The sequence below is a fragment of the Thamnophis sirtalis genome, unplaced genomic scaffold, assembly GCF_051295495.1.
Source record: "Thamnophis sirtalis isolate CommonGarterSnake01/CBP01778 unplaced genomic scaffold, rThaSir2_p1.2 scaffold_5, whole genome shotgun sequence".
Taxonomy (NCBI): Eukaryota; Metazoa; Chordata; class Lepidosauria; order Squamata; family Natricidae; genus Thamnophis; species Thamnophis sirtalis.
In genome coordinates this window covers 103627386-103641274 of record NW_028261385.1, presented here as the reverse complement: position 1 = coordinate 103641274, position 13889 = coordinate 103627386, and the positions used below count along the sequence as shown (strand labels likewise).

The following is a 13889-nucleotide window of genomic DNA, read 5'->3' as shown; positions in this document are numbered from 1 at the left end:
CTACCTCTACTGTAAAGCAGTATTCCTTTAAGACATGTGGACTTTAGCTCCCAGAATTCCCTAGCATGGGGAATTCACTGCTTCCCTAACATGAGGAATTCTGGGAGCCTGGGAATCTCTGCTTTATTTGAAGGAAACAACCGGCCACAGTGCAAAACCTTCCGAGAAACCTGGGGGCGACGATGATGGCTTGTTACGCCTGCCACGACGGATGCCACTCTCCTCTGAGTTACCAGCTAACCTGGTGCTCTGCAGGGAAAGCCCAAGCGTGCTTCCTCCGGTCTCAAGGGGGGGGGGCAAGAAGGCGGGCGGGCAGTTGGATGGGGGAGGAGATGGAGGATTCCTTTGCTGCTGTTGCTGCTGCTGCAGGAGGAGGAGCCGCTGGCCAATCTTCCGTGGCTGAGGCTCACACGCGTACACAGCGCCCCAGGTTGTCCCGCTTCCTAGCAGCTTGCCCGCCGGCAGGGCGCTTGGGGAGCGTTGGCCGGTGGCGAAGCAGGAAGGAAGCCCCGCTTGCCTAGCCGGGCGCCTTGGCTTATGGCGCTGCAGCCGAATGTCTGGGACGGTAAGTTTCCCTCGGCGCTCCCTTCTTCCCAAAGGTGGCCGCGAGTGCACCGGGATCCTCCGCCGCCGCCGATCGGCAATGCGAGGAAGGCGAAGTTTCTCCTGCCTGGGTTGGCAGGAGGCAGCTTCCCCCAAATGACGTTTTTAAAGGCAGAGACAGGCGCTCATTCATTCTCGGCAGGTCCGGGCAGCCGCCTCGGGTGCCTTCCTTTTGGAATGAGAGCTTGCCGAAGGCAGCTGCACGGAAGGCAACGGACCAAACTTCGCGGCCGGAAAGGAGAGCGCCCGCTTGGAGTCCTCGTGGCAGCGCCCGAGGAGCTGCCTTTGCGATCTGGCAGGGCAGCAGAGTTTGGAGCTGGGAAAGCGCAAGAGGCGACTTTTAAAAAGATTCTCGAAAGACCAGACAAGGCTGACCCCGTCTGGCTTTTGTTTAGGGCAGGGCTCTTGCTCGGAGCCCTTGCACGTGCGGCGTGTCTGTAGATGCCTTTCCCCGCTTTGGTGGAACCGAGGGTTGAAAAGAGCCAAAGGTGTGGTTGTGTTTCCAAGGGTTTGCCCTGCACAGAAAGGAAAGCAATGCTTTTGCCCTGCGTTAAGGGACACCCGCCGCACTGTGCACAAAGTGACAGGGGTCAGCTGTTCCCTTCGGAATCCTTGTGATGCCTTTGATGAGTAAGAAAAAAGTCTTCCCCCCCCCTCCCCAAGCCTTCTTACAAAGCCAAAGAAACGGGGCTTAAATGATGATCTTTCCAGGGCGTCCTGAGCTTTTCAAGCCAGGTTTTCATTAGATGCCCGAATTGAAAAATGGAGAGGAAACGCTACTAAAAGCTCTACAGCTAGAAACTATGGTGGGAACTGGTATTGTAGAACAACCTTTTTTTCCTCTATTTCAAACTCGGCAAACTTGAAAGCTTTTTTTTTTCCTGAGTATTTCTGGAATGCAGCATTTACAGTCTTTGTTTGGTTTCTTACCTGTGTGTTGCTCAATTATTTTAAAGTTGCCAATTTCCTTAATGCTTGCTGTGTTTAAAATACATTTTAAACTGTCTTTTCATTTTAGCTGAACCCTATGACCATTTTTAAAATTATCTTTAATAGGCCTCTTCACTGACTCATTTCCATATAATTTTGGGTTGATGGATTCTCCTTTCTTAAACATCTCTGACATCAAGTCAAATGTTTCAGAAGGAAAATCTTATTGAAGACATTCATTTCTGACTTCATGCCATAAAGCTTAAAGATATACAGAAGCAAGCAAAGAAGCTTGCTAAATATTCACTAAATGAATAAATATTAATTAAATTATGACAAAATAAGATAATACAAATATTGAAATGTAATAATTTTTGTTGACTGATTTGCAAATGTGCCCTAAATTTGATGTAATTAAGCATTTTTTCTTCCGGGCAGTTGCCAGAAATCTGAATTATTAGTATTTTGCCTACCAAACTGGACCTTTTCCATTTGTAGTTTATAAACTAGAGCAAAGCTTTTTTTGAATAGTGTTTCTCCACCTCAGCAACATGCTGGCTGGGGAATTCTGGGAGTTGAAGTCTATACAGTCCATATAGATTGAAGTTGCCAAGGTTATGAAACACTGTGCTAGAGGCTTGATAAAGCTAATTTTGCTGCCTGCTTGTGACTGCTAAAATAGTACAAGGTATCAAACACTTGGCAGGTGACAGAGCATGGTTTGTGTGGGCTCCTTGTAAATTTTTTAGTCACATGCTACAATTTCATTTTTCTCATTCTGACATTTCATTTCAGTGAATTTTAAGAACAGTAAAGTAGACACATTTATACCTACTTCCAGTTTTATCTTTTACCAGTGGGGATGACCCAACCAAATTTTAGCCCATTTTAGTTCCACTGATTTATTGGGTATAAATTTCTCCCACTGAAGTAAATGGAACTGATTTTGTTCATTAATTTGCATTCTCTGTCTTTAGAATTTAGCTGTTTGATTCTGAGGATCAAATTAATGGTTTAATTAAACCACTAAAATAGGTCTAACATATACTGTATAAGGCCCCATGTGTGGTTTATGGTTCTTGACCAATTATTTTTATTATATTTTTATCAATTTTATATCTGTGTTGTTCCATGTTTTTATAATGTTAACTGCCAGGAGCCTTTGTGGAAGTATTCAAAACCAATACATAAATTGCAACCATCCATATTCCTTCCAGAAACCAAGTAATCTCTTTGTGCATGAAATTGTCCCTCTTTCGTTGTAGCTGTCGGGTACCCCAAAATAAAAAGTGGGTCCCTTGGGCACCAAAATATGTCTGTCCCTAATCACTAATCACGGAATCACTAATTTATTTATAGCGACTAAAGCCCAAGCCATTTTTGCTGATCTGCTATAACTGTGAATTATGCCATATGGTCTGTCATTTTGTAGCCATTCTTATATTTCATGAATATTTCTTACCACAAGGCTATATGGGTCTTGAATAAAATCTCTTGGGATTTTTTGAGGGGGCTGGGGGGGGGTCTCCTTTAACATGCCTAGGAAAGCTCTATAAAAAATGAATGCATCTGTGCATATCCTGTTGATTTGCCATTCCCATGTTAGTTAAAGCCCAAGCTGATCAGAACAAATAGTAATATTATTGATCTAGGCAACGAAGAATTAACACACTGAGCTGCCAGTCTAATATCCAGCATTTTCTTTACACCTCCAAACCTAATATGTGTATGTGTACTTACCTCCCAAGCTGTTCTCTTTTAGAAAGAGAAGATTGTGCACAGCATTGAAAAAAAGTTAATTAACTAAATTAGTGGCAGAAGATAAAAGAAAACCTAAATAAATCTGGCCAGCATGAGTCTCATTCACCAAGATCTCTCTCCCGATACCTTTTTAGCCTTGCCAAATCATGTTTTCAACACCTCTGCATTCTGTTTCATGCATCACTTTTTGTTATTTTGATTTGTCATGTCCCTCTTTGAGAAGATTGTATTAACTGTATCAGCCATGCCATCATTGGTTTTCCCTTTCCTTTCAACTCATTCACTCTTTCTTCATATATTTGTTTACCGTTTGTTCCTCATTCATTCTTTCGGTATGGCTGGATCATGTCAGCCTTCTTCATTTATACTTGTCACTCAGTTTGGTTCCTTATCCACATTTCTCAAGCACTCCTTCATTCTTGATCTGAATTCTTCTTGTTTTATCAGACACATTTCCCGTAGTAACCTGTTCAACGAAAGATAAAGTTTTCTCCTTTCTAGTCATGCCCAACTCTAGGGGGCAGTGCTCATCTCCATTTCTTAGGCAAGGGAACCGGCCATTGTCTGAAAACCTTTCTGTGGTTACATGAACAAGACTGTGTGCTTGGGAGCACAGAACACTGTTACCTTCCCATCAAAGTGGTACCTATTTATTTACTCATAGTTGCATGCTTTCAAACTGCTAGGTGGGCAGGAGCTGAGGCAAGAAACAGGAGCTTACCTTGTGACATGGCACTCAGATCTCAAACCTGGGGTGGCAGATTTCCAACTGGCAAGCTCAGAATCTTTAACCACTGAGCCATTGGGCCCACCCCACCACCCCTTTTTCATGTTTCTCCTTAAGTAGTCAAATCTCATTTTCATATAATGAAGCCAATAGAAGCCCACTATTATACACACCCAGTTCTTAGCTGATGGAATTTAATAATGTTTATGAAAGAATTAAATAACTAAATTTATTGGGGGGGGATTAAAAGTTGTATAGCATCTAAAAATCAATTTTTAAATGGGACAGAAAATAGTGGTGAATAGAAGGCAGAACAGTAATTATAAATAGAAAGAGAACAATTAATTCAACCACACTGTAGAAGTATGTGCTGAAAGCAGTAGAAGGACAGATGTCCTGGCTGGTTATAGCTGGAAATAGGAGGTTGGATTAGCCAGACCTTGATCTCAAATAATGCATTGATTCTTTAGTAGGCTAGCTAGGTTTTCATCATATTGTCTGCAATTAAAATAATTTTATATTTCATGTTTAACATCTTCTAGATCCAATCCTGTATTCCTGTGCTTATGGAGTATTGCTGCTCCATATTTGGAAAAAAATAGATGTGGTGTAATAATTTCTCTCTCTAAGATTGTTGCCTCAGAGACTCTATACCCGGAATGGTGAACCTATGGCATGCGTGCCACAGGTGGCACGCAGAGCCATTTCTCAGAGCACGTGAGGCGTTGCCCTGTCAGCTGGCCAGCATACATGCGCTCGTTCAACCTTTTTTAAGCCATTTTTCGCCCTCCCCAGGCTCCAGAGGTTTTATAGCACCTGGGGAGGGCAAAAACAGCCTCCCTGCCCCCCCTCAAGACGTCATCCAGAGGCCTCAGGAGCTTCCCTGAAGTCTCCGGAGTGCAAAAAAACGGCCCTACAGGCAAACCGGAACTTCAGGAACGGACTTCTGGTTTGCTCATTGGGCCAGTTTAAGCCCTCCGGAACCTTCAAGGGCCTTCTGGAGGTCACTGAAGGCTCCGGAGGACTAAAAACGGCCCTTGGCTCTGCAGTACCTCTCCTCCCTAAGAACTATTTAGATTCTTTTTGGTGTATGACCAAACATGCCCAATAAAAAATAAGAATATACTCTAGTAGTATTAGGTGTGCATGCAATTCATTTTATATAAAATAGAAAGGGATTTCTGTTTCATCAGGACCTGTGGATATCTCAAGATAGAGCAATTTTATTAATTCAATTAATTAAAATAATTAAAAATCTAAAGTTGCTTTAAAAGCCTAACATAATTTTTACTGTATGACCTTGTGGGAGATAGTACTGTAATTTTCATAAAATATGAAGAGAACTCTATCATGGTAGTTTGTGTGCCATAGACATTTGTTGGATTTTAATATGATATTACTGCAGTAGGATAATATGGCAACCATCTGGAAACTGTTAAAGTAATTAAGAATTTGACTATTGGCTACAATGTGATGTGTGCATTGTAAATGGAGATTCCAGAAATACTGCATTGCATCTGCTTGATAGAAATGTCTTCAAATCATCATGTTAATTATGAGAGAACAGTCTAGAGGTAATCTCTGACTTAATTTTAACAAGTCTTGAAAGCTTATATGGAATTTTCTAATTGATGACAAGATGATCCTAGCAATTAAAGATCAGGTAGTGTTATTTCAATCTGGAATGTAGTAATGGAGAAGAAATATCTGAAATGGAATTTAATGAATTTATATCATGGGGGTTTTAAAAGAGAAATGTAAAAATGTTTGGATATCCCGGGGTTGGGCCACTCTGGCTTCTTAATCAGATAACCTAGAAACACTTAGAGGCTGTGTAGCAATAACATCATTGCAATGAAGATCAACCTGGTCTCATTCATCACCATAATTGTGAGCTTGGATCCTTCTGAGGCCAAGATGGTACCCCTCTTGTACAGGAGTGAAAGATAGCATAGCCTTGAAGGAATGTCAGTGTTTGCAGAAGGTGCTATAGATCTACTTAAAATAGAACTCCACTATCACCCAAAAAGCCCCTCTTATCATACTTATCAGCCCTAAGAAGGAATGTTGGGAAGAATGGAATGGAAAGCCCTGTACATGTCAATGTGGTAGAAACCCTAAACTCTCCTATTTCACTTTGCAGGTTTTTTGCAGACTAACTGGTTGCTAATTTAACAATTATCATTATTTATATAGTTGAAGGAATTGAAATGCCACCAATTGTTCTTGCAAAAAAACCTTATATAAATAGATTGCTACAGATTGGGAGAAGAATTACAACTAAAAGAAAAGGCTATGACACTCCATTTCTTCATGGACCAGGTGACATTTTTTAGTTAAAACTCATATCACTGTATGATATTCAGGAAATTACTATATTTGTGAATCATAACTCATATCTGCCACACAGAATACCTTAACCAACCTCACAGGGTGCTAATTACAAATATTATAAAGTAATTTCTTTGAGCCATTTTCTTACTCTATTCCAAAATTGTTTAGCCTTTGGGCATAACCACCACATGTGGTAATATGTTCCTTGATTTTGCCTACATTTCCAACAGCCGGTGATAAGTTCGGATACATTTTAGCCAGTCTCACTGGTGGGAGATGCCATCTATAGAGCATTTTATACATATTTTCCTTGTAGGCTACTGCCATTGTCAATTTATAATTTTCATTCCACTGTTTTCCCATTTCTCCAAATCAATAGTGTAGTCAACATTTTGGGCCCAAGTTATCATAGTTTCTTTAACTACCTCTTCCTCCATTCTGTAATTCAATAAGTAGTTATATAAAGGCTGAAGTACATTATTCATTAAGAATACATTTGACAATATGATTCTTGTGCCAGTACTTAATCCCTTATGATTTTATAAATTCTACCAATTCTCTGTGTGGTGTTTTTAATATTTTGGGTGCATAAAAACATCATGCAATAGTACCACTTTATACTGCACTGGTAAGACCTCACTTGGAATGCCGAGTCCAGTTTTGGCTACTATAATACAAAAAAGATGCTGACACCCTAGACAGAATGCAAAGAAAAGCAAAAAAGATTATTAAGATGAATGATTGTGGAAACTAGGTATGTCTAATCTAATGAAGAAAAGGACTAAGGGTGGCATGATAGCAATCTTCCAATACTTGAGAGGCTGTCACAGAGAGGAGGGAGTCAACATATTCTCCAAACTACTCAAGGGCAGGACAAGAAGTAACAGGAGGAAAATTATTAAAGAGCGATCCAACCTAGAATTAGGGAGAAATTTCCTAACAGTGAGAAAAATTAATCAGTAGAACAGTCTGTCTCCAGAAGTTGTGAGTGCTCCTTCACTGGAGGTTTTTAAGAAGAGGTTGGACAACCCTTTAATTGGAATGGTATTGCATCTCCTGGTTGAGCAGGGTGGTTGGACTAGAAGACCTCCAAGGTCCCTTCCAATCCTGCTTATGTTCTACCTTCTATCACTGAAAAAATAGGAGACGTTTTGGTAGTACATTATTAGACAATATTCCATTATTTATTTGTTAGTTCATTTCTCTAATTTATAGATTCATCCATCTCACAGTGATTTTGAGTGGCACACAGAATTAAAATGCAACAAAAAACTAAATAAACAAAGCAATTGAAAATAACCATTAAAGTACAATGAAACAGCTAAAATTACAATAAAGTAAAAAAAAAAAACCACAGGAGAGCGCATTCTAAACTTATAAACAATATAATCATTTTGCAGCTTCTGTACTTCCATGGAATTCTCTGGCCAGCGACAAAACCAGATTTAAGGGCCTTCTAGAAGATTAACAGAGTAGGGACCACTCACATTCGGGGAGTGGGACAATGATGTTCTAAAGGGTGGTTGCCATTCAACATCATGTCAGCATTGCAATGACTAACACAACAGTGATCACAAAACAGATGCAAATGTTAAAAATATTTTTCATTTAATATGTAGCATGTTTGCATGCCCTGGCGCTAGAATCAGCAACTGCTGATCCACCTGGGGTGAGGGTGAATAACAATTGCTGTCAGGCAACTAGACAGGGACCTTGAAATGTTGGTTCATTTATTTTTCTGTTTCAGCTATACATGATATTAGTCAGTGGTTTTGTAGATTTCCCCCAATCAGTGCATATATATAAATTAATTCTAAAAAAATGAGATAAGCATAAAAAAGCTAGAAAAAATACATGCACAGGAAGTATTATAGTGGGCTTTTAGTGCAGTCTTATCTTTTCACCTCTGTGAACATCTTCAACAAATAGCTGATGTTTCAAAATCTGGCAGATACCTGATATTTATTTAGGTGCTTTCTTGAACTTCCAGATGTTAGCCTTCTGTATGTGTTAGATTCACATTATTTTAGCATTGTTGCCATATTTAGTTACCTAAAACAGGAACTGCTATACTTCACAGGGTGAGCTCAGCTTCCCTCTGTTTTTTCACTGCAAATGGTATGCATCATGGTGAGTAATTCTTAGAATTGTTTTCCTTCCCTTACACTATCTCATATGTTTCTGTAACTTAAAGTTCACTGTTTAAAGACATGGGCAGAATTTGGAAAATCTGAAAGAAGAATTCACTCAGCTTTGTGCAGTCAGCTTCTGCAGCAGACACATATAACTATTTCATTTTTTTAAAGAGATTTTTCTAATGAATGGATTGTAACAGAAGTTTCATGATGTTCTGCAATTTTGTTTTTATATCCTTCTTGAATAAGGATGCAAAAATTGAATATCTTGTAAAGAGAAAAGGTCAACAAAATAGATTGGTAATTTTTCGTATTCCATAGAAAAGGGCTTCATATTTTGAGCCATTTACAGAAGAGATGAAAAACCACAATTTCAAGCCAGTCCATAATAACTATGCCTATAACTATGAGACTAAGCTGAAGTAGATTACATCTATATATTACAGTACATTGATAGCTCAGCTAACAATTTCAGATGTTGACTTTTATTTTTTCTTTTCTTTTACTCTTCATCCATTATTCTTCATTCCCTTTTCTTTCATTGTATAGTAGAGCAAAATATGTTTTTGCTTCATCAACATATAGACTTATGATCAGTAGTATGGATCATCTTCAGAATGTGAGCTTCTTAAATTTCCATTGTGGTTAGTTACATGGACATCGGGGCTGGATTTTCCTATAGGCTAACTAGGCTTCAGCCTAGGGCCTCAAGATCAAGAGGGGCCTACATTTAAATTGTTAGTAAAATTAAAATTAAGTGAACACTAAAACACTGAACCGAAAATAAGGAAAAATTCTACGCATATGACTAATAAACAAATATAAAAATGTATTGGTTAAGATCATTCCAGCGCCGCGGCAGTTGGGGAGCCCACCCACGTTCCCGGCACCGGCAGTCGGGCGAGAGGCGCAGCCGCTCCCAGTAGCTGCCCCGTCAAAGCGGAGCCCACCAGCGGCCAGGCAGGTGAGGGCGAGGGGGCCGAGCCGGGCAGCTGAGCGCAGCAGGGGAGACAGCTGGCCTCGCTGCCTTTGCCGCAGAGCAGAGCTGCCCTCCGTCAGGAGGCCAGCTATATATATTGATATATATTGATATATATCACAGTAATGATGTATTTCATTGTCTCTCATGTAATTTAAAAAAAATGGGAGGTGAAAGGGCCTCATAAGTGGAATAGCCTAGGCCTCTTTTCATCTAAATCTGGCCCTGATGGACATTCATAAACGTATGTGCATATGCATGTTTCTTCTTTAACACATTTTTGCGAATGAAAAGAGCATTTTTATTCTAGTTGACCTCCATCAATCTAAACAATCTAAAACTATTGTTTCAGTAATTAAAATTCAACAGGCTACAGTATAGCTTAATTGAAGGGTAAGAGGCTTTGGAGGTAGCAAAAGAAATGCAAGCATATTTTAAAAGAGTTTTATAAAATGCCTTAATTAAATAAAGTTGTACTGTGCAACATTCCTAATTATACCTGTAGAATTTCTTTGTGCCTAAAGAACATTTCTATGGAAAAATCATTTAAATGAAAGCAGGCATTTTCCACAGAGTGCATAGTATGCTAAGCAATAATTTACTTGAATTTAGAATGATGAAAGTAAAGGAAACAAAAAAAATATTATAGCTTGCTCTAGCTACTATTTAGTTTAGGGTGTATATGACTGAGCTGAATGTTAATCAGTAGTTTCTTTATAGAATATTTACTGTTATTCCAGTATATAGCACTCAAATGACCCTTCTTTTGGGGAGGTCAAAATTAGAATTAATTCCGATTTTGTAATACTTATTACATGTAATACGTTTTACTGATAATTCCACATAGGTGTAGAAGAAACAAAGCCAGTTCTCCTGGGCCACCCACTATCCATTGTCCACCAATCATATCCAGTTCAGTTTGTTTTGGGAACAATCTGTGCATTTCAGAGGCTTCCCAGTGTTTGACCTTGAGGTGTAGAAATTCTCTCAGGCCACAGACAGTGCTCTTGAATTCCTCAATTCCCTCCTAGGGACCAGAATTTCCACTGCTGATCAGGGTTGCCACAGTTGTGAAGTGAATCATGTAGTTATTAAGCTAATCCGGCTTCCCTCAAGATCACTAATAGCAATCATTTGACCTCAGAACAGTACAACCATCATAAATACATGTCGGTTGCCAAATGCTTGAATTTTGATCACGTAATCATAGTTATAAGCGAGCGAACCGGTTATAACATTTTTCAGTACCATTGTAACTTTGAATGATTACTAAATGAATGGTTATACGTCAAGAATTATCTGTACATATATACAATGCAACATAATGTATAGAAGAAAGTTTGATTTTAAAATTAGAAAATATAGAAATCCAGATGGGGTCAAAAAACCAGATCTGGGTTTAAGAACCCAGTTCTGGCTACCCTGTATCTAGTAACTTCCAAACTTTCTTAGAATTCGCAGCCATCATGGTGTTCATCTAAGTTGGGAAGAGTGCTTTAAGGGAATTGTGTAAAACCTTTAGTCATGGAGTTCGAATAGTGTATCACTTCTTTAAAAGTATATACAGAAGAACTTTTAGAATATAAAATAATCCAAAATTATGCATTTAGGTCCAATGAGGACATTTGTGAAATTAATAGGTTTCACTCATAATGGCAACAATAAGAGATTGGTCAATAGTTCTCAAATGGGGTAGACTTGCCAATCACTAGCAAACTCTGCTGACTCAGTCTATCCTGGGCATTATTTACATCTTTTAATTTTATATTGTACAGCGCCCAGAATTGCTTTGGGATATATATTTACTTTATTTTACATTCCATCAGGAACAACAAAAATGTTGTCTAATCTATTACATGGCACGGCTGAGAGAAGGAAGGGGCATGGGAATACTACTGTATTCTGAATGCTAGTCTGAAGTTATTGAAATAAAAAATAGATTGGATTTTTTAAAAAAAGTCTTAGAAATGACTTACAATCAACAGATCTCAGGTTCTTAAAAAGGACATATTACTATGAAAAAATAAAATAAATATTAGGACCAATAAGACATAGCTTCAAAATCTGGATATTTACCCAGTGTTTATCTTTTTCTACAGAAATGTATATTCCATACTATTGTTTTAACAAAGGGTCACACACAGTGTTAAGAGATAATAATACATAATAATATTTATACATTAATAATACATAATATTTTTCTATATTAATATTTGCAAATCATGTCCTTTTAAAAGGAGACATATCTTAATATTTTTTAAATCAAAAGCTGTAAATGTGTAAAAAAATCCATCTCATTTTAAATTTATTGATTTTAATCCATTTCAAGTTAGAACCTGGTTCTGTATGTGTGCAAATATAGATTTACTGTTCATTACTCACTTATCAGCTGCGGTTATTTTAGTTCATAGTAAAATTGACTTCCTATTCTGAGAATGGTGCCCATGTGGTTAAATGCTTGTTTGATTCATGCAAAAAGCATTTCTCCAGATACCAAATCATTTCTGCATATTTTCTTTAAAAAAAATTTCCGCTGTACTAACAGTTCAAGGGTTTTGAAGGGAGAGAATACCCACTTCCTACAGATATGAAACTTATCTTTACAGTGAAAATTTGTTTTGCAGATTCTAATTTCTTATCGCCAAAAGATTGAAGTATTTATTTAAAAATAACTTGAATGCTACACTTGGAAAGCCCTGAAATGTCCCATAATACCTATTTAACTGAACTGTTCCATTTTTTTCAGGGGAAATATTTTGCCCCAAAAGCCTTAAAGCCTGAATGGGAAGAATTTTTTTTCAATATTGATGCTACGTCCACTTTCCAGGCCCTTAAAGCAGTAGCAAAATGACTTGATCCATGGTCCTCTTCACCTGAAGCACTGAGACGTTCAGTTTTTCCTTTTAGCTACCCAACAGAGAACATATTCAGCCAGTGATCTCCCCCTCAGTGATTCTGCTATAAATAAGAATCCTGCCTCCAGATACTTTCTGATGATAGCCTCGTCCAGAGCGCATTGTAGTAATCCAAACGGGAGGTGACCAGGACATGAGTGACCAAGCAGAGAGCTTCCCTATCCGGGAAGTTGAGCAAAGGCCCTCTAACCACAACTACTATAAGTGGGCTCAGTTGCCAAATATACACAACCATGTGGGGGTCACACAGGAGCAGAGCTTCCTGTGGAACTGCAAAGGCTCCCAGGTAGAAATGTGCTGGTTGAGGGGAATGACAAGAGAGAGGAGAAGATATAAAGGAGAAGGGAGAAATGGGAAAGATAGAAGTGACATGTGGGACACAATCTAGTTACATGCATTTAGACTGTATTTTTATTTTTGGGTAATAGTTTGAAATGTAGAGAATTCCAAGTCATGAAAAAGAAGAGCTCTGTTTTATATGCTCTGGCTTTATAATAGCTTTATAATAGCTATCATGATTTGACATACAAACTTGCTAAATTACAGTTGGTGTAACTATAGTCAATGACATGGGTGCATATTTGTGTGCTGGACAAAGAGCTGCCATTTGGAACACAAGCCCTCAATCTTTTTATAATTGTGTTGTACTTTGATCTGTTGGACTGTAACTCCCATAATCACCAGCCTAAACACTAACTTAAGTGTTTAACCTAAGTAAAGCAGCCACTAAGTGAAATGCAATTGTGCCTATGAACTTACTCTAGCTTTTCTTTACTTTAGACGTGCAAAGATCCTAAATGCAAAGATTGATTGCAAAGATAATGATCCATGTTATTTAGTGAATGGTCACTAAATAAGTCAGTCACTGAATGAGAACTATCTGTAATGGAAGCAGCAATAGCTTTTTAAAAAAAAGAAATTGTTGTTTGTATTTGTTGAATTAATGCGTACAGGAAGCATCAACTCTGTTGTCTAGCTAAATGTCTATGGAGATTCTCAGTCATCTAGGTCATGGTTGTCCCAAAGGTGCTTTTTAAGGAACAACTGGACGTTCTTCTTTTTCTTTGAAAATGTTTCACTTCTCATCCAAAAAGCTTCATCAACTCTGTTGCTGGTCAAAAGTTCCAGAAGCTAAGAGACGAAATGACATTACAGACAACACCACATTGTTAGGCAGACTGTGTAATTTGCCTCATGACATGATTGACCCAGATCACAGAATTGGCACCATATGACCAATAACATGATACATGTGGTGGAAATATTCATGATATAATAATGTGTAATATCTGCTTATCCCAATTGTATAGATTTGTATGACAAAGTAAAATATATAAAAGATTACCCCATCAGCTTTACTCCACAGTTTGTACAATAAATGTGCATGTTGTTATTTCCTGCAAAACAGCAACAGCTTTTTGTCATGTCCTTTTCACAGACATACAATCATATAATATGTATGTATGTATGTATGTATGTATGATGTATGTATGTATGCATGTATA

At 38.4% G+C, this 13889-nt stretch overlaps 1 protein-coding gene across 1 annotated transcript in view; it reads left to right on the top strand.

Moving 5' to 3' along the window:
• The first annotated feature begins 382 nt into the window (after positions 1 to 382).
• Positions 383 to 13889, top strand: part of PRAG1 (PEAK1 related, kinase-activating pseudokinase 1) — a 36706-nt gene continuing 23199 nt past the window's right edge. Inside the window, exon 1 of the mRNA XM_014054704.2 lies at positions 383 to 565. The gene's annotated coding sequence lies outside the window, so the exon portion shown is untranslated. The remainder of the gene's footprint in view (positions 566 to 13889) is intronic.